Here is a 22,337-nt window from a genome sequence, read left to right as displayed (position 1 = left end):
GGGAACCACACCAACCACCTAACACTTTCACTCGGCCCCAGCTTCTGATCCATGAGGTACCCACTGAGAAGAGAGGTAATGAATGTGCTGAGGAAGCTCACCCTGCAGGTGAGACCCAACTTCTTTAAACACAATGGCCAGTTCATCCTCATTAGAGATCCAACAGTAAATCTCTTAGATAATGTCATAACTGTGACCTCCACATAGGGATCATATACTGAGGTCTCTTGTGAAAAGCCAGCAACCTCTGAAGCCCCTCATCAGGTACACTCATCTCAGAGTCACCCTTGTCCCCACTTTCCTCCCAGCAGCCACCACAGCTGCCACTGGAGGAGCATGCCCCTTTTGGCAGAATAGCCAAATTCCATAAATGCCACCCTTTCTTCTCATCCCCCTCCAAAAGCAGGGGGAGTCCCATAATAGATAGAATATTTCATTCACGCTCTGTCTGAAGAACAATTTTTCCCATAGAAAAGCTGGGTACGTGAATTCTCAACTAGATGAGGGGCCTATTCATGACAATGTCAAATGACTAATGACAAGACTGTTGTCTGTCTCATAATAGCTCACAAATGTTTTGAATCAGAAAATCATCTATGTCATAAGAGCAACCCTTCATTGCCTGAAAGCACTTTTGATGTCACCCACTGCACCACAATGTATATACATAAGCTTCTGCCAACAGAAGTGTGTTAAAGAATCCAAATTATAATTGCCACATACAAAGTGCCAACACCACGGTGGCAAAAGAAAAGAATGTTAAACAATGGTTGTCCTATGGGCAAATAATCTAAATCTACTTGGAAACTGTAAGTATTTGGTTCTTCCTTGGCTCTTTTATCCTGTTATCTATAAATACTGCATAGAGCTGGTACTTAAAGCCCTGGGAGTGAACTAGTTCTAGGCAAGATCAGAAACTAGTAGCTTCTACAAAGAATAGTGATAGTTTTCTTTATCATAAAAAAAGGTTTAGTTTCTTTGCTTGGTCCTTAGAATTCAGAGGAGTCTTTTGGAAGACTCAGGCGGCTTCCATTAAGCTAGGGGTAACTTGCTTGGGCTGGAGCTTTAAAAGTGCACTTGTGGTAGAGGCAGCAACCATGATGATCAACGGGGATGACACAGCTCAGGAAAACCCAAGCTGGGTGATAATCAGTTAATTTGTCATCTTCTGCATGGCTCCCTCTTAGCAATAAAAACCCTTGTCTATGTCTTCTAAGTAATGGACAGAGCTCCTACAGTTCATTTCAATACCATATACATTAGGAACAAGAAGACAGATTTTGAGAGCATGCAGAAGACATAAAACAAGTACAGAGAAAGGGAGGAGTAGCTAATTAAACAAACAAAAAAAGGGTCCCTTTCCTAATGTGCAAGAATTCATAATTTATTTATATTTAGTCCTTTTAAGAAACCCAACAAACAACCAGGCATCTCTGCAGTGCTGTCCTTCCTCTTAATTTTAGTGCAACCTCAAAATAATACAAAAAATTACCCCTAGATTGTTTGCGGCTTTAATAACGAGAGAAAGGAACTTTCTATATTTAGGAAACCTCTGAATCTGATTTCCTCAAAGGTTCATAGAGTAATAACAGGCCGATGCTTTTAAGTGGAAAGCAATTTCTCTGTTTTGCACACAGCCCTGCACATCCAAGGGGAAGTATCTTGGGCACGCTTCCATAGCAATCAGCATGAAAGCAGAGAAGCTTTCCTTTCCTTTCCCAGTGGTGAAGTTACAGCTATTAAAGGGCTGCTACAGCACAGAGCTGCGAAGCTTGTGAAGGGGACTTCTGTTATCTAATCAGTGCCAAGGCCAGAAATGACCATCTTGGTTACTACACAATAACTAAGGCACTCATCTGAGGGGCTGTGCTCCAGTAAGCTAGAAGGAAGGATTGGTATTTGACAGAGGATATATCCAACATTCAGAAAAGGCAAGAAGCAACTGAGCTTATCACCTCAAGAAGCAGATCATGAAATAATGAAAGGTCAGTTAGCCTATAGTAAAAGAACCACTCTGCTCTCCTAAAACTGATTAATTTTTGCAGAGACCTGCTATCAGAAAGGCTAACAGTAGCTTTTTACCTATTCTCTGATGGTCTGAGCCTGAATGCTTCATTGAAGCATTTATAAGGGATCAAAATACAGCCCCGCTCCCTTTGCTGTATTTATGTTCAGTCTCTTTAGCCTGCAGGAATGCCCTTTGTGGGTGGTCAAGGACAAATGGCATTAAAACTTATTAATTCAGCTTTTCATGTAAGAAGACTTAATGTGTCAGCTGCATTTTAATCTAAGGATTATATGCTTACCCTTGGAAAATTCCTTTCAGGAACATCAATAAGGATTTTTTTTTCTATAATTCTTATTTTTTATCACAAGGCCCAATTATCATTTATAAATTTATTGGTATTTTAACACCTGAAATAAAAGCTCTTAGCTGAGAAAAAGAAGCAGCTGCTGCACAGTTAACAAGAAAGTCAAGATCTCTGCTGAGACCATCTAAATATATACCATGTTTTAAAAAATAAAAGAACACCAAGCTAATGCTCACCACCGCAGGTATGTGTCTGAGCAAATGCCAGCGCTACACATTCTGACCTGGATTTTTTTTATGACTTCTATAGTGACTTCCAGTTAAAGACAGTGGATGAACACACATATTCAGCTCCTCTCCCTCCTAAAACCCCAATACCACAAAATCATTTCTTTTTAAATGCATAAATCTACAAGGACAAAGACAATAGGAGCAAAGATTAAAATGTTAAGCTTTTTAAAGCCGGAAATCTGATAGATGATAACAACTAACTTAGGCCCAAAGAAGCCAAATCTTCCAGTTTGTAAAGCCACATTCTTAATCATGAATGGACATTCAAAGATCATAAAGAAAATATCTAACATGAAGGACAGAAACAGAGGAAAAAAGCAACTTGAAGGAAATAAAAAATACGCAAAAAAGCTTAAAAAATAATCATTAACCTCCTCAGAGAACTAAAGAAAATACTTTCATGAAATAGTAGGATTCTGTACAATAAAAGCAGAGAATTTAAAAACTGTCAAAAAATTTTTTAAAAAATTATAACAGGCCGGGCGCGGTGGCTCAAGCCTGTAATCCCAGCACTTTGGGAGGCCGAGACGGGCGGATCATAAAATCAGGAGATCGAGACCATCCTGGCTAACATGGGGAAACCCCGTCTCTACTAAAAAAATACAAAAAAAAAAAAAAAAAACTAGCCGGGTGAGGTGGCGGGCGCCTGTAGTCCCGCTACTCGGGAGGCTGAGACAGGAGAATGGCGTGAACCTGGGAGGCGGAGCTTGCAGTGAGCTGAGATCCGGCCACTACACTCCAGCCTGGGCGACAGAGCCAGACTCCGTCTCAAAAAAAAAAAAAAAAAAAATTATAACAAACATGAAAAATTGAATAGAAGGATTACAAGGTAAACGTAGGAAATATCCTAAGAATACAGCTGAAAAGCAGATGTGAAAAGCGGAAGAAAAGGTAAGGCTGTCCTAAGACAGTAAGTCAACATCTAATAGAATTACAGAAAGAAAGAACAGAGAAAACAGAGGGGGGAATTCGACAATGATACATTTCAAGAAAATTTCTAAAAATGAACAATTCAAGTTTCCAAGAAATGAAAATAGACCCCACCAAGGAATATTATGAAATTTCAGAACACTGAAAATAAAGAGAAGAACTAAAAACCTGAGAGAAAAAAAGGAAGAAAAATGAAGTCACCTACAAAGGACTGGGAGACAGTCTTAGCCTTCTCAAAATCAATACTAGATACTAAAAGATAATGAGCAATGTCTTCACCATTCTGAAGCTCAGTGATTAAAAACCTACAATTCTATCCCCAGCCACGCTATAAATTAAACGTGAATGTGACAGTCTCAGATATATAACAACTCAAAAGTCTTACCTCCCATATGAAATTTTCTAGGACACTTCCAGAAAATGTGCTCCGTCCAAATACAGCAGTAAACCAAGAAAGAAGAGAATATGGGATGAGGGAAATTGGGAATCCAATACATAGGTAACATACAAGAAATTCCCAGGAAAGTATTAAAGAGAGGATCCCAAGATGTGGTGCACAGCAGGCCTAGAGAGCAAGTGGTCTGGACTAGAGCAAAGCGTGAGACTCCAGGTAAGATTTCTCTAAGATGTAATTGATAAGATAGCTGATATGGCTTAAAATATTAAGAGGAAATTCACATAGAAGGCTGTTTGTGGTTAAAGTAGTGGGGAGTGCATAGAAAAACTTTAAAAGACACAATTACTAAATCCAAGGAAAACACAATTTGTGTGTGTAGAGAAAATTTAAAGTAATCGAACTATACTACATTACCCAGCACATCTGTGAATCCTGTTTACACACTGTAAACACCAGATAAGAAATGGGGGAGGAGGAAGAGAAACAAGCATAACAGGAACTTAAGTCTTTCGCAAGAGGCCTTGTGGAACTATGGAATCCTTTAAAACAACGAAGGTGTATGACTGCAATAAAAACAAAACCTACAATTTAAAAAGAGTCGACGTTTACAATCTATACCTAATATTTCTTTATTACACCACCTGACAACTTACAAATTACTTTCACACGTGTCTAATGATTTAACATTTACCACAGCTCTGCAAGTTAGGGTCCCTGCCACCCGCCCCCCTATCCCCCAACCCTCACTTATAGAGACAAGGGAATCACCGCAGGGAAATTAAGTAACTTGATCGAAGTGACAGAACAACAAGGTGGCAGACACAGGACTAGAAAGAGCAGGGCATGCACAGGAGTGCGGGATTTACAATATGGTTGATATTAATGATGTGAGTGGGCAACTGCAGAGAGATGAGCCAAATTGAGTTTTGGAGTTCAGTGGCTCTCACACTTGAACATGCCTAAGAATCACTTAGAGTTCCACCTAGACGAAGTATGTGAAGTAGTCAAGTTCATGAAAACAAAAAGCAGAATGGTTCCTACCAGGGGTTACAGGAGGGAGAAAGGGGAGTTGTTTAACGGGTTTTAATGGGTATGGAGTTTCAGATTTGCAAGGTGAAAAAGTTCTGGAGATCTGTTGCACAACAATATGAACGTGCTTAACGCTAGTGAATCATACACTTAAAAACAGTTAAGATGGCAAATTTTATGTTGTTCGTTTTTACTACAATATTTTTTTAAAAAAAGAATCACTTGCAAGACTTGTTAAAACACTGATCACTACACCCTACCCCCGGAGTTTCAATTCAGTAGGTCTGGGTGGGACCTAAGAATTTCTTCTTCTAACAAGTTACCTGATATTGCCATCCCAGGAACCAAATTTTAAGAGCTGTTGCTCTAGTTCAAAAATATTCTCAGTACTGAATGCACAGCAACCTCCTCTGAGACCCCAGACCAAGTAAACAAGAATGTAAGGGGCAGGGAGTTATGGAACTGCACATTCAGTGCTTTGAAAATCCCCTCAGGGTGATTCTAACGTGCAGCCAGTGGTAGAGACCCTGGACTGGACCCTGGTCACACCAGTCGGCAGTACAGTGTCTGTGATGCTAAGAGCAGACCTGTGCCACTCAGCCATATCCTGAGACCACAGGTTATACCTCAATTTCCTCACCTATAGAATAATGATCACAGAGTTCTGGAGAATATGAAATAGGATAACCAACAAAAGAACTCAGAGTGGTGCCTATCACATAATGAATAATAATGTTGTTGCTTTTGTTGCTGACATTACAGGAAATAAGGTTGACCTTGTTTTCTCAGAGGTAACATGGGGTCAGGTTAAGGGCAAGGAAGGAACTATTAATATTCAATCCCTGACTATGCAGCAAGGCAAAAGACTCCCAAGGAGCTAAGAACAAAATAAGTGGGATTACATCTAAGAATCTATTATAATTCCCACAAATATTTGGCAAACCTAGGATCATTTCTCTAGCATAAGTAGCTAATCCCTTTATTCTCTGAATAGGTGTTGCTCTTCGGAATATAAACATCATTGTAAAGCCAGGTGTGGGAATCAATACTCAGACACCACATCCTCCATCTAAAGAAACAACAAAAACAATGCGATGTGTCCAGACAGAGGTAATGCAGGACTCACAGGTGAAGTTCTTAAAGATATCTACATGGTAAACAATTTCTTGTCAAAATAAATTGAAAAAAAAGACAAAGCCATGATCCATTTATGAAATATCTGAGACTCCCACATCCCAGGCACAGTGGCCATCCGCAAGGAAACAGCAACCACAGGGCAGAGCCTGTCCTGCAGTGAAGAAGAGGCTCTGGCCCTCCAGCAAGGTTTGTGAATGCTGAATGGCAACTACCACTTTTCTTCAAAAGCACAGCAGAGAGCACCAAAATTGTGTGTTTTCTGCTAAGTTTTTCCTTGCTTTCATAGCTGCATAGCTTGGGAGCGTATCAGAGATTACTCACAAATACTTTAAGCTGCCAGTGTCCTGAGTCCACAGTAAGTAATACTTACTTAACGAAGAAATCACTGTTGTCCTCAGAGAGCAACAAGACCCTCCCTAGATGTCTGGGCCATACCAACATCTGAGTCTCAAGAAAAAAAACTCCTTCATTAAGTCATTTGAATAATTTCCCCACAAAACATTCTCAACAACTGTAGGAAAATATTCCTAATGAGGAAAATGGCATCTATTTGTAGACAGAACTTGCTGGCGGTTGTGAGAGCAGCACTCTGCAGTGGTTCAAACCTCTCAGAGTGAGTAATTCTGTCCTCACACCATACTGACGGGTTCAAGTCACCTCCCGACCACAAAAAGCTTTGTCTCCTCTGACTCAGAATACTGGATCTGATTAAACCATCAGCAAACATTTCCCAAGCAAGTGCCCACCCTGGATATGGTTGATTTTCCCAAGCATGTGCCCGGCAGGATGGAACAATTTCTTCTTAGGAATGTTCCCTTAAATGTTCCTGGGGGCACCCTTCATGCGGGAAGCTAAGGCCAACGTTCAAGTGGAATACACAGAAACACTGCCTTTCTTGTACACGCAGGCCTGCTTTCTAGTGCTTTTTCCCTCTCTGCTTCCTTCATTTATTACTAACCTAAATGCCCCACAATCATAACACAGAGGCAAGTGCGGGGACAGGGAAGAAGTCAGGTCCAAACCAGTGTTGACTCTTACAGGACGTGTGAGTCTGAACTTCCTCGTCTGTCAAATGAAGAGGACACTTGTTCCCCTGCCAGCAGAACAGCTTTAAAGTTTAACAGTAATAACAAGGGATAGAGAGGCTAGCGTGCATGAGGCACTATTCTAAGTGCCCTGCAAATGCCCATTAATTTGATCCTTCTCAGAACTCTTTTAGGTAAATACCTTTATCCCCATTGCGCACCTGAGAAAATTGAGATACAAAGAGGTTAAGTAATTGGTCAAAAGCTCATGCAAGCTAATAACTGAATCTAGTCTAGCCCCAGAATCCATGTTTTTATCACTTCTTTATGCTGTCTCCCCAATACCTCCAAAGGTCAAACAAGAATACACCTGAAAATGCTTTTCAAACCATTAAAAGATACATTAATAATAATCATAATAATCAATATACCTCCCAGCACCCCCAATCCTCTTGGTAACTGCCATGATTCACCTCCGCAGGGAACCATTCCCACCTATCATCAATTTATGCTTCATCTTCCGCAGAAGATGTGCTGACCTCAGGCCCTGGAGTGAAGCACATGATCTGGCTATCCAATCGGAACAGGCCAATATCCCTGGCCACAGCCACTGGTCCAGCACGAGGCGCATGACTCATCATGACCAGGAAGGTTGTTTGTAATTAAGCAAACCTGAAGCTGCTAGAAGTCTCCATTCAGAGCCCAAAAACATGTAGCCAAGATGAATCCTCATGACATCATTTTGATCCTTAGTCTAGCCCCTCCTGAAGGCAGATCCAATCCTTAGATTTGCAATTACTTAAGCCCATAGATTTTTTCACTTGAGACAGTTTGAATTGGGTTTTCTGTCACTTGCAACCAAGGCACTCTGTTCTATCAAGCTATATTTACCTATACCTTCAATACTTTCTCCTCTCTAAAAATAAAATTTGAGGACTATTAAAGTAAATTTTAATTGGTTAGCCTTGACAAAGCAACATTCTGAGGCTGGACTTCCTGACAAGATAACTCCACATTATTTAGAACAGACTTCATTTTCCCCAATGCCACAGAACAAGGGATTTGGCCTATCACAACATTTGTTTCAGAAAATTTCATTTTTAATAAAAAGAACTAAGCCTACAGTTTCCAGCTTTGTAAGAAAACAACTGTGATATTTATTTTCTCAGCCTTCTCAATTCTTGTTTTTCCTCTAAACAACTATCCATATAGAATTACTAAAAAGAATAGGATTGAATTCTTTAAAACATTTTAAACACCAAAAGTAGAAGACATGAATGGCTATAAATCATTTCGTCCTCCTAAAGAAGATTGGCCGGGAGCAGTGGCTCACATCTGTATTCCCAGCTACTCGGCAGGCTGAAGCAGGAGAATCACTTGAACCCGGGAGGCAGAGGTTGTAGTGAGTGGAGATTGTGCCACTGCACTCCAACCTGGGCGACAGTGGGAGACTCCGTCTCAAAAAAAAAAAAAAGAAGAAGAAGATCAACTACACCTTAACTTTATTAACTTTGACAACAAAACAAACCAGTTTAGAGTTTTCATCACATTCATTAAGCTATTCATTGTACCAGTTCACATTCCTTCCCTGTGGTTTATTCAGAAGCCTAAGATTTCAGAGGAAAGCACTGCGGGTCACCCAGATTACTGCCTCAAAAGGTGACAAACAGCATCCCATTTGATGTCTGATGGCTCCCAAATCCATGTGTAAGTATGACCAGGGCTTCCTGCATTTCACATCTTTGAATTACCGCACATAGCTAAATAACTGCAACTACAACATCCAAACAAATTCCTACTTCCTGAAAGACCTCTCAGGCTGGAAGAAGGCAATGATGCAGCCATCGTGGCTGAAGATGGCTCACTGATATTGTTTCACTTGCTTCCTTTACATTGGTCTGAGGACAGTCTAGGGGTGGTGAATGGGCAGTCACTCACAACCTCACTGTTCACCCATAATATATATACAAGCACATATGAAAATGCTACACAGGTTTAAAAGATGTTAAAAACAAGTTTCAAATTCCTTATTGTAAAAAAATACTTCTGTATTTTATATGTTCATTACAACGCACCTATATCCTATCAAGAAGAAACAAACTTTTATGACTTTGATAAGCAAATAGATAAGCACACGAACAGAGCTAGATTAATCTGTTATGCTGCACTCCAAACTTTATTATCCAAACTCTATTAACTTGGTTGGCTGCTGTTTCTATTGATATTTATTACTAAAGTAGCACAAGACTGGCTGTCTGCTTGGCTTGCTTTAGTAAGCACTTCAAAACTCATCAGCCCTCCTCCAGACATGGCTACCTTCAAACAGTCTGGGATTACCACATGTAAACAATAAGGACATTTAAAACTACAGTAATTGTGCAAACATCACATTTCATACTCCTCATTACTGAAGCAAAAAATCAAATTATGTAGAGTGTTTATCAAGTTTATAAAATAAATAAAGATAGCTGACATAATAGTTTCAAGTTGAGGATTTTTAGTTCATTTCCATATTATACTTTTTATTCTAAAAACTGCAATGCTGAGAATAAGCCCCATGTGGCTGGTGCACACGGAAATGCACTACCTGCATAACTAGAAGAGTTGACGGGGGATGCCCCCACACCACGATGTCATATTTTTGATTTATAGAAAGTACAATCATAGAATGGAATTTCAAATTCATAGGAGACTCTTTTACTATACTTGATCTTAGCCAAAAGGCCAAGAAGTGATAGAAGAGCCTCTCTTAAACTCAAGACCAAGAACCATATCTGATTATCACTATTTTATGCCTGAAATACAATAGGCACTCTGTAAATATGCGTTGGATGAATACATGAATGAGAACATTAACACTAAATTTAATGGGCTCAGATTATTACATGACTACAGAGGTTATGATTACTATGTCCTTGCTTTTATGAAGTAAAGCAGGAGCTGGCAAACTTTTTTATAAAGGGCTAGATGGTAAATATTTTAGGCTTTGTAAGCCATATGGTCACTGTTGCAACTAATCAAACCTGGTCTCTTTTGCAACTATTCAACTCTGCAGTTTTAGCAAAATATGTAAACAAATGAGCATAATTTTTTGAATAAAACTTTATTTATAAAAACAGAATTTGCCCATAAAAACACCCAAATCCTCTGAGGAGCATTTTCTTATTATACAATGAAGACTCTACTCTCTAAAGGTTGGAAAGTGGTGGACTTGCTAAATCAAGCTGGACAGAGTTTGTTGGGTTGATATTTGGGCAGAGGATATATATTTGCTCTCCACCATGCCCATCACTCCTTATAAGCAACCCCATTCATTTCAGTCACATTACCAGCCTGGTCCATGTAAGCCTCTGAATTTACATCCCTGAACTCTACAGTACAACTGGCTTCCAGGGATGTGGCCCACAGCCATACCTGTGAATTGATAACTATACTACAGGCTCCTCAAGGGCAAGCCCAAAACATTCAACTCTTTGCCCCTCACCTAACACTTAATATCAACACCTAATGAACTTTAAATATTCATCGATTGCCTGTTGTTTGATATGTTCTGCACAGTCTCCTTGGAGGGGCTGTAGGGAGAGTAATAATAGCAGAGAAGAGGACGTAGAAAACATGTGCCGGTAGGGAACGATGTGAGAAGGGACACGGTGAGTCACAGGAAGACCAGCAGGAATCAGCACAGGACTGATGAAACCACACCCAATTCTCCCAAGTGTGTCTCAATCTTCTCGCTGCTGTCTGGATTCCTCCCTCATATCACAGCAGAAGCTGGGCACAAGCTGGTACTACCTCCACTATAACCACGATGAGGAGAAAACCTTGTTTAATTCCCATTTCCTCTGGAGGGTGCCCTGGATGGGTAAACCCAAACAATTACCCACATCTAGTAAAATAAATAAATAGTTATGTTCTCCCACAATGGAATGCTCTATAGCAATGAAAATGAGTAATATAACTAAACTATATGCAATAATATGCAGGAATCTAATATGCTGTTGAATGAGAGAAGCCAGACACAAAAGAGTACAATCTGCGTTATATATTACACATACACATACACAAAGAAAAGACATATGCAAAACTAATTTATGCTCCTAGAAGTCAAGAGAGTAGTCATCCACGGAGCAAGGGTACAGTTGACTCCTGAACAACACTGGTTTGAACTGTAAGGGGCCACTTAAAGGCAGATTTTTTTCAATAAACACATTGGAAAATTTTTTGGAGATTTGCAACAATTTGAAAAAACTCACAGATAAACCACATAGCCTAGAAATAGAAAAAAAAAAAAATAAGGAAATGTGAGGCATGCTGTGAATGCATAAAATATATGTCATTGGTCGGGCACGGTGGCTCACACCTGTAATTCTAGCACTTTGGGAGGCCAAGGCGGGTGGATCACCAGGTCAGGGGTTCGAGACCAGCCTGGCCAATATGGTGAAACCCCATCTCTACTAAAAATACAAAAATTAGCCCAGCGTGGTGGCACGCGCCTGTAATCCCAGCTACTCGGGAGGAAGAATCGCTTGAACCCGGGAGGTAGAGGTTGCAGTGAGCCGAGATCATGCCACTGCACTCCAGCCTGGGCAACAGAGCAAGACTCTGTCTCAAAAGGTGTGTGTGTGTGTGTGTGTGTGTGTGTGTGTGTGTGTGTGTGTGTGTCGTTATGTAGTAAGTCAGTAAGGCTTCCAGTCAACAGTAGGCTATTAGTAGTTACATTTTCAGGGAGACAAAATTATACTTGGATTTTCAACTGCACCCCTCATCCCCAAACTATTTAAGAGTCAACCGAAGTGTCTAAAAGGAAGCATGAGATTGTGTTAGTCATGCTCTATTTCTTAATCTGGGTGCTGGTTACATGGATGTGTTCAATCTGTGGAGTTATATTGAGCTATACACTTATAATATGTCTATTTTCTGTATGTATCTTCTAGTTCAGTAGAAAGTTTTTTTAAATCACCATATCTCAGTGGTCTAGGACTAGACAGGGCCCCATATGTCTTCCCTTCATTCATCCTTCAAAGTCCCCTTTGCCTCACGTGGAGTCCCACTCACTCCTCCCTGTCTTTTCAAAGTATAACCATACAGAGGCCAAAGAATAAAAAAGCAAACTCAATCATTCTGAGCTACCCATGATTCCAGACACAACTCCTTCTGAATCCCAGTATCTTTTGAAGAACCTTTACTGCTATCACTGACCTTTTGTTCTAAATCAGAAATGAGAGTATAAGAAGCCACTGCTGCCCTCAATGGCTCACTTAAATAGACTTCCTTTAAAATATACTCTAAATAGGCAACCTTATATACACAAATGTCTGTAAAGCAATGCTTAGATACACAGGGACCACCTGAGGAAGATACTATAAATAAATAGTAACTGAGATTGGAAAGGAGAATAGTCGACAGCCATCTTGCAAAAACCACAGATAACTGATGGTGTAATTGGCTATAACGCATAACGATCTATAACTGTAATCATAGCTGAACATATCTTTGAGATTTTAAGTAAAGTTTCAATGCAGGTAGTCAAATTATGAGGCTGGGAATCATTTTTAATCTCTGTAATGCTGATTTTAATATATTAACCTATATAACCTCAACTTCACAGTACCACTCATATTCTTTCCACATTCTCCTACAAGTTTAAGTTTAAAACATCAACTAAGACCTTTGATCACATTAGAGCACAGAGACTGGTCTACTATTTTTTGTTTTTTTGTTTTTTTTTTTTTTTGAGACAGGGTCCCACTCTGTCACCCAGACTGGACTGCAGAGGTACAACCTCGGCTCACCATAACCTCCACCTCCCAGGCTCAAGTGATTCTCCTGCCTCAGCCTCCCAAGTAGCTGGGATTACTGGCACATGCCACTACCGCTCAGCTAATTTTTGTATTTTTAGTAGAGACAGGGTTTCACTATGTTGGCCAGGCTGGTCTTGAACTCCTGACTTCAAATGATACACCCACCTCGGCCTCCCAAAGTGCTGGGATTACAGGCATGAGCCACCAGGCCCAGCCCTGGTCTACTTGTGAATCCTGATCAGGGAGAAGGTGAGGCTGGTGATCAGAGCCACTGACCTAAACTTGAAACATCAGCCATAGCAGGGATGGGTAGATTACATAATCACACACAGAGGGAGAGAGACAGAGAGTGGGACTCACTGTCACCCAGCCTGGAGTACAGTGGCATAATCATAGCTAACTACACCCTCCAACTCCTGGGCTCAAGTGATCCTCCCACCTCAACCTCCCAAGTAGCTAGGACTATAGGTATGTGCCACCATGACTGGCTAAATTTTTAATTTTTTGTAGACAGGTTCTTGCTATTAAAAATGGTTTTGGATTTTGTTTTTTGAGACAGGGTCTTGTCTGTCACCCAGGCTGGAGTGCGGTGGCTCCATCACAGCTCACTGCAGCCTCGACTTTGTGGGCTCAAGCGATCCTCCCACCTCAGCCTGCTGAATAGCTGGGACCACAGGTGTGCCCCACCACGCCCAGCTAATTTTTTTTGTATCTTTCCTAGAGACGGGTCTCACCTTGTTGCCTAGGCTGATTTTGAACTCCTGGGCCCAAGCCATCCATTCCCCTCAACCTCCCAAAGTGCCCGGATTACAGGCGTGAGCCACCACACCTGTCCTAAAAATGTTTTTAATCTGACTTTATTTGTATCAACAATGAAGGGAGCATAACCCAGTTACACACTTCAGTACAAAACTATAAATTTAATTAAATAGTTCTGTGTCACATAGTTCTAAGATGTCTTTCAGGGGAGAATATCCTTATTTGTAAGAGCTGCATCCCAAGAATTTAGGAAAAAATGTCATGATGTCTGCAACTTCCACGTGTTTCAGCTTAAAAATGTACAAACCTATACACACACCAAAAAATGTGACAAAATGCTAATAACTGTTAAAGCTAAGGTGTAGACACGCAGGAACTCATTTACGTTCTCTTAACTCTCTTCAGTATGGTTGAAAATGTTTTATGATAAAAAGCTGCATAGAAATATTTACTTACCTTTCAAGTGATGGCTGTCTTCTTTCTCCTGATCAAAAACGAATGACTAAATATACCCACAAGCCCATTCAGGGATCGTACACGCTGTCTTCATGCTGCAGGAATAAGCAAAGCAACAGACATGTTATCACCAAGAACTTTTACTGTTAATACTATTTCGGTTGAGAACATGTTCTTAATATATGATAACCCTCTAAATTAAAATACTGCCACAATTTTTTAATAGGGGAAAAAGGAAAAAAAGAAAAAATAATCCCATCACATACTGAATGTGGGGAACAACTATCAGCCCCACCCACTCTAGGAAATTTTGGAATAAAGGAATTCCTCTGTAAGTTTCTTTTTTTTTCCCTCCAACTATATCAAAGTATGATTGACAAAAATTACATATATTTAAGTGTACAAGGTGATGGTTTTATATATGTATACATTGTGAAATGATTGCCACAAACTACTTAACGTATCTATCACCTCATACAATTCCCTTTTCTTTGAGGAGGTTTCTGGTAAAAACCAGAAAACTTGCTAGATAAATTCTAAAAGAGCCGTACAGTGTAGTTACCATTTGTGTGTGTGTGTGGTGAGAACACATAAGGTCTACTGTCATAGCAAATTCAAATATACATTATTATTCCCGATAGTCACCATGCATTAGGTCTTCATCTTATAGCTGAAGGTTTGCCTCAGTTCCTGTCGAATCACAGCAATTTCAGGGCAGTGATGTGGCCCAAACATCCACTCTAACAAAAACTGGAGCTTCAATGACTTGAGCTTTACTTTGACCTTGGATTTCTAAGACCACACTTAGAAGGCATCCATGTACCCGCCTAGAACCACACAGGAATTGCTGAACCTCTTCAAATCCTTTCCAGCAAAGATATTCAGATCCAATCTACAGTACACTCAACTACAATACACACAAGTTTGTGGCAAAGTGGTATCGTGGCCTGAAAGTCATACTCCTATTGCCACCACAATACCTTCTGTTTTGGCATTACCCATCACATTTGATCCTCCCCACAGCCCTGTGAGGTAAGCAGGGTTTATGGATCCCATTTTCCAGAGAAGGCAGCTAAGTGTCAGAGATGATATCTAACAAAGATATCCAACTAGAAAGCACCAGAGATGAAACTACTATTTGTCTTCTGACCCCAAGCCCCGGGCTTGTCTCACGGTACAGGTCACCTCCACCCTCCTGCTCCCAAACATGATGCTTCCTTAAAACCAACTCCACAGCCAAATGGCCAAACACCACATCACGCCAGGGAGGCAGCCGGGCGCTGCAGTGTGCTCCCTGAAAGCATATATTCATAATCTTTCTTAATAGTACCATTAATACTATAATCATTATTACCAATTACTATAATTACTATTAGTAATTATACTTCTCTTGTAGACACAATAACCCTTAATGTATTTTTGTCATATATATATATATATATATATATATATATGCACTTTATTTTTTTTCCTTCTTCCTCAAAAGAGCACACTGTTCACAAACGGAAGGAAAACAAGCATCGCACTGCATCTCTGGCGATTTGTATCCTCATCATAATGAAAGGCAGCTATCATTTGCTGTTGAGGATTTTCCTTTCATTTTTATAAAATGCAAAATACACTAGAATATAATGCCACAGACACAGCTCCGCAAATAAAGATGGAAGCAGCATCAAAATTACAGTTTGGGAGAATGTGACATCTCTGCATGATGGCCTTTCTTGGTGCTTCATCTGCTAATCACCAGAATTCTGTACACACAGAGGGTTAGCAGTATCAATGACTAACACGCGAAGTACTGGTATACAAAAGCCTAAAGAAAGCCAGTCCGGAACCCCGTGCACCTGGCTCTCAGGCCTATCTTCTCCACTTTTTAGCTTCATTAAAAATGGAGAGAACCTCCTCCGGCTGCTTCCTCACCTGAGGGCTTCTCCACTTTTTAGCTTCATCAAAAATGGAAAGAACCTCTTCCGGCTGCAACCCCTGTTCACAAGGATGTTGGGATCCACAAAGGGGAGATGGTGCGACTCACTGCCTCACAATCCAGAGCCCTTGGACCCCCAGGAATACTAAGAAGTTATGCCAAGAGCTAAACAAAGCTAAAGAAAAGCAAACATGACATAATTTCCAGAAACATCAATGTTACTCAAAGATTTTGGTGAGGGAAGGTTAAGCAAATGAATCAATAATTTAAAAGTTGTTAACATTAAAACAAGTATAAATTATGGATTAGAATGTAATCGTTGTGTGGATTTTTAAACTAAGGCTCCTGTCCTTGCTTGCCCAGGTCATTTCTGGCAATGCTCTTAGACGTGGGGGTGAGTAGCAAGGGGTGGACCCTCTCTCCTTTTTCATTAAAGATGGTCTTGGGAAAAAGAGTGGGGCAGGAACAGACTTTAATATCACAATGGCCCTTCACCTGGAGAATTATCTTCAAAATCAAGAGTCTCAGATTGTTGCCAGATCTAGGTACAAGTAGAATGAAGTCCAGGCACATATAATCCCATCTCCCACCATAGATCTCAGGACAAGCATTACTGAAGTTCCTTTCCTCATGACCCTTCCCGTCCACTCCCCTGCCTCAGGCACATTCCTGTCAGGCAAGCTTAGGCCACTCAAATGCTCAGCTACATCACTGACATTTCTTTAAACCCATACTAATTGGTAATACGTTCAGTATCTATAAAACTTTTCATTTAAATGGATGTGTGCACTATTACTAAAGAAAAATGAGCTCACCAATTTAGTTTGCCTCTAAAAAAATGTTTACTGTGAAATATACTATAGTTAAAAGTGCGTTAACTCTGGTAGCCAGCCTCCAACATGGCCGTAGTGATACCCGCCTCCCAGTATTCATGCGCTTGTATAGTCCCGCCCCTCACGGAACAGGGCTGGCATGTGGGAACCACTACAATATTGCTGAAATGCCGGCGAGAGACTGCAAAAGTCCAAAGACTCCACCTTCCATCTCTGTTTTGGGAGGGAAGCTGGCTGTTCTGATATGAGGACACGCTCAAGAAGCTCTGCGGAGGTACACGTGGGAAAGAACTGAGGCCTCCTGCCAACAACCAGCAAGGAACTGAGGCCTCCTGGCAACAGCCATGTGAGTGAGCCATCTTGGAAGATCCTTCAGCCTCAGTCAAGTCTTCAGATAGATGGCAGCAGCTTCAGTTGACATCTTGACTGCAACCTCATGAGAGACTGCGAGTCAGAACCACCCAGCTTAGCTGTTCCCAAATTCCTGGCCTACTCATGGAAACTATGTGGGATGACAAATGTGTATTATTGTTTTAAGGTGCTAAGTCTTGAGGTTTGTTATGCAGTGATAACTAACCTAACAACATATATAGGTATAAAGAATAATAAAATAAATCGCACATACCTAATACCAGTCAGTGTTTAGATTTTTTTTTTTTTTTCTTGTTTTGGAAGCCGTGTGTGTGTGTGTCTTTCCTGATTACATGCCTCCCAATCATCCTTCACCACCACTTCCACCACCAAGATTTACCACTGGCCTGAATTTTAAGTCAATCATTTCTTGGCTCCTCTTTATGGTTTTGCCACATATGTGCTATCAATATGTTGTGATTTGCTGATTCTAAGCCTAATATGAGTGAAGCGATACTGTACGTGCTCTTCTAGACTTGCCTCTTCTCTTAAGATTTTGAAATTCATCCCTGTGACTCATGTGGCTTTAGTTCATTTATTTTGTTACCACGATACAGTTCTCATTGTGTGAACATACCCACAATTTACTGCTCTGTCCTACTGTTGGGGACCCCTCTGGGAATTTTTCAATTTTCTGCTACTTTGAATAATGCTGCCATTTACATTCTACTGCTTGTCCTCTGGTACACACAGACAAGAATTTCTCCAGGGTTATATACCTAGGCGAGGAGAGTTGGGCTACGGATTGCACGTGTTCAACTCCTCTAATGCCAAATTGTTTTCCAAAGTGGTTGTGTACAATTGACTCTTTAGCCTCCTTTCCAGTTTCTCTCCAAATAAGAGGCATGCTTGTTTTGCTAATTACCAGGAAAGCTTTCAACCAACAAAAGGGAAAGCTTTTCCTATTTGCAGCATTACTACTGCAAATAAATAGTACTCCAAAGCAGTGACCTAGACAGCTGGAACATATGAGTCACAGGATATCAGTATAGACTTCAGAATAATGATGCAAACCCAGCCAACACCCTATACTGCCTGCGGGTGTAAGTCAAATTTGATTTCTAGACATACAGTAAATTCAGAGACTGTTTTCTTCCTGGTAGATTCACATACTATGGGCCCACCTGACTGGTATCATCTTGAAGGAGAAAAAGAGTAATTCACATGCAACCCAGCCAAATTCAAGATCAAAACAGGAGAATCAAATAATTTCTGTGAAATAATGGAATATATATGTGTGTTTTTTTAAACAGGCAGCTGGTTAGGGTTTTAAATATTTTTACCTATAAAACTGTTATTTACTACACCTGATTTTATTTACTGTAATTCTACAAAAAATTCTCAATTATTTTCTCTATGAAAAAACTGTGCTTTATAGGTTTAGTTAATCCAATTTCTTAGATGAAAATAGTAATTTTTGCAATTTAATCTGCATTTCTAGGAAAAATGTGACAGCAAATGTTTTTTATCGGCATCAAATACAAATAATGAGAAATTCTCTCAATTTGAGTAGGAAGGAAAGAAGAAGTGTTATAAATTTAAAAGAGACTCATATGTCATGGGAAGAAACAATGTCAGTAGATGATCAAAATAAGTTCATTTCAACTCAACTTCCTGACAGTTCTCATCTCTTTAAAATCATTTATCCCTACAAGGTAGAAATTGTTATTTATTCCCATCTTGTAGATGGAAGAAACTGAGGTACAGGAAGGAATTCAGTTATGCACAGTCACACAGCTGGTAAGTGGTAGAACAAGGATTTAAACCCAAGCAGTTTACTCCAGAGCCCATATTCTTAATCACTACTCTGGACAGCTTCTTCAGCCCCCCAAGACAAGTCAGAAGGCCCTGCAATGGTGATGATAGTAGCTACCAGTTAATAAGCATCTACAATGTCCTAAGCACTCTATAGCATTGTTTTTTTTTCTGAGGTTTTTTTTTTTTTTCTGGTTTTTTTTTTTCCTTTTTGAGATGGAGTCCCGCTCTATTGCCCAGGCTGGAGTGCAGTGGCACGATCTCGGCTCACTGCCACCTCCACCTCCCGGGTTCAAGCAATTCTCCTGTCTCAGCCTCGTGAGTTGCTGGGACTACAAGTGCATGCCACCATGCCCGGCTAATTTTTTTGTATTTTGAGTAGAGACAGGGTTTCACCGTATTAGTCAGGCTGTTCTCAAACACCTGACCTTAGGTAATCCAGCAGCCTCAGCCTCCCAATGTGCTGGGATCACAGGCATGAGCCACTGTGCCCAGCCTACTGTGTTATTTCTAATTCTGTCCACATCTCTACCAGGTATGTATTATTCCCATTTTATAGCTGAAAAATCACAGGCTCTGAGAGTTTCAGTAACTTGGCCAAAATCACATAGGCAGTAAAATAAAATGGTGGAGGCACCACTTGAACCTCATGACTTCAAAGTTCATGCAGTTTCCACAGTGGGCCTTTTGGACAAAATAAAACCACCTAATTTCAGGGCTTGTGGTAGGCAAGTGTAACCTTAAGGTCCTGGAAACAGTCCCCGTGAAGGAAACAGATGCATATTGGGGGAAGGTGCACCAGTGCTCCTAGTGATGGTGGGCAGCAGCTTCCATGCCCCCATCACAATGAGACTGAGGCAGAGTGGGTGCTGATAAGAGCAGAGGACTCAGTCAGAAGATGACTAGGTTACACTGGGCAGGGCAATTGGCCTCTCAGGCACAATGTTTTCCTCTGTAAAATGGGGATATCTTTTATTTCAAAGGGTTGCTGTGAGGATTAGAGAGACTAACACCTGGCACACAGCAGGCACCAGATATATGCTTGGCAATGGCAAGATTAAGAGAAAACAAGCCCCAGAAATCTAGCAGGAAATAGCAGGGAGGTAATTTTAAACATATTCTCGCTTCCATATATAAAGCCCACATAATTCAAGATGGATGATTTAATAATTTTTAAAAGATCTTACTTGTATCACGATTTTTTTTTTCTTTTTTTGAGACAGAGTTTCACTCTTGTTGCCCACGCTGAAGTGCAACGGCGCGATCTCGGCTCACTGCAACCTGCGCCTCCGTTTCAAGTGATTCTCCTGCCTCAGCCTCCCAAATAGCTGGGATTACAGGCATTCACCACCACACCCAGCTAGTTTTTTGTATTTTTAGTAGAGACAGGCTTTCGCCATGTTGGCCAAGCTGGTCTTGAACCCCTGACTTCAGGTGGTCTGCCCACCTCAGCCTCCCAAAGTGCCGGGGTTACAAGCGTGAGCCACTGCACCCAGCCCAATTTCTTTTTTACTAATATTATAGTTTCCACATTCTGGCCTACTATAAGCACAATAATAACCTTCCTAACTAGATCAACCCTTTATGATATCATTTTTTACATAAACATTGGAGCTGGAATGGACTCAAAGTAAAACATGTGGCACACTTAACCTTTATGTTACTGACTAGAAAAGTAGCCAGGGAGGGAGAGAAACCACCTCAGGTCAGTATGAGGTGTTTGAAGAACACAGAAGCAGCTATTGCTAACATTTACTCAGAATACATCATGAGCCAGATCTCCTGCTCAGCATGTTTCCTGCATTCTTCCTTTAAACCCCTCACTCAACAACCCTGAGAGAACATATCATAATACAGATCCCTATTCAACAGAAAAGGAAATTGACTCATAGAAGTTCACTGACTTGCTTAAAGTCAGTGACTGCTAGTCCCACAGGACTAGCAAATGGGTATAACTGGCTCGTTGCACACGGTAGGCACTCAGTATGTTTTGAACATGGGGTCTTTATTTTCTCCACCACAAAAATAAAAACCACTACTAATTTCACAAAGATTTTAAGGATAAAATGAGATTATGTACATAAAGTCCCTGGCTCAGCGCTTTGACCTTGGAATATCCTGTGGTAGATGAGCAACCATGTTGATATAAAAAGGTATAACAACTACCTAGAAGAGGGTTATGATAATGACAATGAGCATAACACGTATCGTAATGGGTACAAGATGTATGAAAGTCAAACACATGAAAAGATGTTCAATATCATTAATCATTAGGGAAACGTAAATCAAAACCATCATGAAATACCACTACACACCTATTAGAATGGCTGAACTGCATAAACTGACAATATCAAATGCCAGCAAAAATACAAGTCAACTAGGATTTACATATTCTGCTGCTGGGAATGCAATGGGTGAATACGTAGGCAAACCATGGCACATCCATACAACAGAATATTAGTCAGTAATAAAAAAGAACAAACCTTTGATACACACAACGTGGATGGATCTCAAATGCATTATGCTAAGTGAAAGCTAGTCTCAAAAAGTCTGTATAATCCACTTATATAATAGTTTTACAAAGAACAAATTACAAAGGCAGAGAACAGATCAGTATTGCCAGGAGTTCAGCAGGAAAGAGGATTTAAACTACAAAAAGGCAGCACCAGAGAATTTGAAGGGTGATGAAATTGTTCCATATGCTATTTGTAGTGGTGGTTGCATGAATTAATGTCTGTGTTAAAATTTGCAGAACTGGCCAGGCGTGGTGGCTCACACCTGTAATCCCAGCACTTTGGGAGGCCGAGGCAGGTGGATCACCTGAGGTTGGGAGTTCGGGACCAGCCTGACCAACCTGGAGAAACCCTATGTCTATTAAAAATACAAAATTAGCCAGGCTTGGTGGTAAATGCCTGTATTCCCACCTACTCAGGAGGCTGAGGCAGGAGAATCGCTTGAACTCAGGAGGCAGAGGTTGCGATGAGCCGAGATAGCGCCATTGCACTCCAGCCTGGGCAACAAGAGCAGAACTAACTCCATCTCAAAAAAAAAAAAAAAAATTCACAGAACTTGCTACAGACTGAATGCTTGTGCCCTGCCTCCACCACCTCGCCCCACAAAATTCATATGTTGAAACCGTAGTCCCCAGTGTGATGGTTTTCAGAGGACTCCTTTGGGAAGGTCATAAGCTGGCAGCCCTCATGGTGGAATTAGTGCCCTTATCAGAAGAGAAAGGACAGAAGAGAGACGACTTCTCTCTCTGAATGTGAGGATACAGT

At 40.7% G+C, this 22,337-nt stretch overlaps 1 protein-coding gene and 1 non-coding gene across 10 annotated transcripts in view; both read right to left on the bottom strand.

The window, feature by feature from the left end:
• Nucleotides 1-22,337, bottom strand: part of SGMS1 (sphingomyelin synthase 1) — a 312,849-nt gene that overhangs the window by 262,992 nt on the left and 27,520 nt on the right. For all 9 annotated transcript variants that reach the window (XR_002524357.2, XM_021943451.2, XM_017963077.3 and 6 more), the window contains exon 2: nucleotides 14,137-14,231. The gene's annotated coding sequence lies outside the window, so the exon portion shown is untranslated. The remainder of the gene's footprint in view (nucleotides 1-14,136; nucleotides 14,232-22,337) is intronic.
• LOC116269581 lies at nucleotides 14,631-14,691 on the bottom strand. Its single transcript, XR_004177203.1, has one exon. It is a non-coding gene; the product is annotated as a U7 small nuclear RNA (small nuclear RNA).

The sequence above is a fragment of the Papio anubis genome, chromosome 11 (assembly GCF_008728515.1).
Source record: "Papio anubis isolate 15944 chromosome 11, Panubis1.0, whole genome shotgun sequence".
Classification (NCBI taxonomy): Eukaryota; Metazoa; Chordata; class Mammalia; order Primates; family Cercopithecidae; genus Papio; species Papio anubis.
The sequence above is the reverse complement of the archived record's forward strand: the minus strand, read 5'-3'. Positions and strand labels throughout refer to the sequence as shown.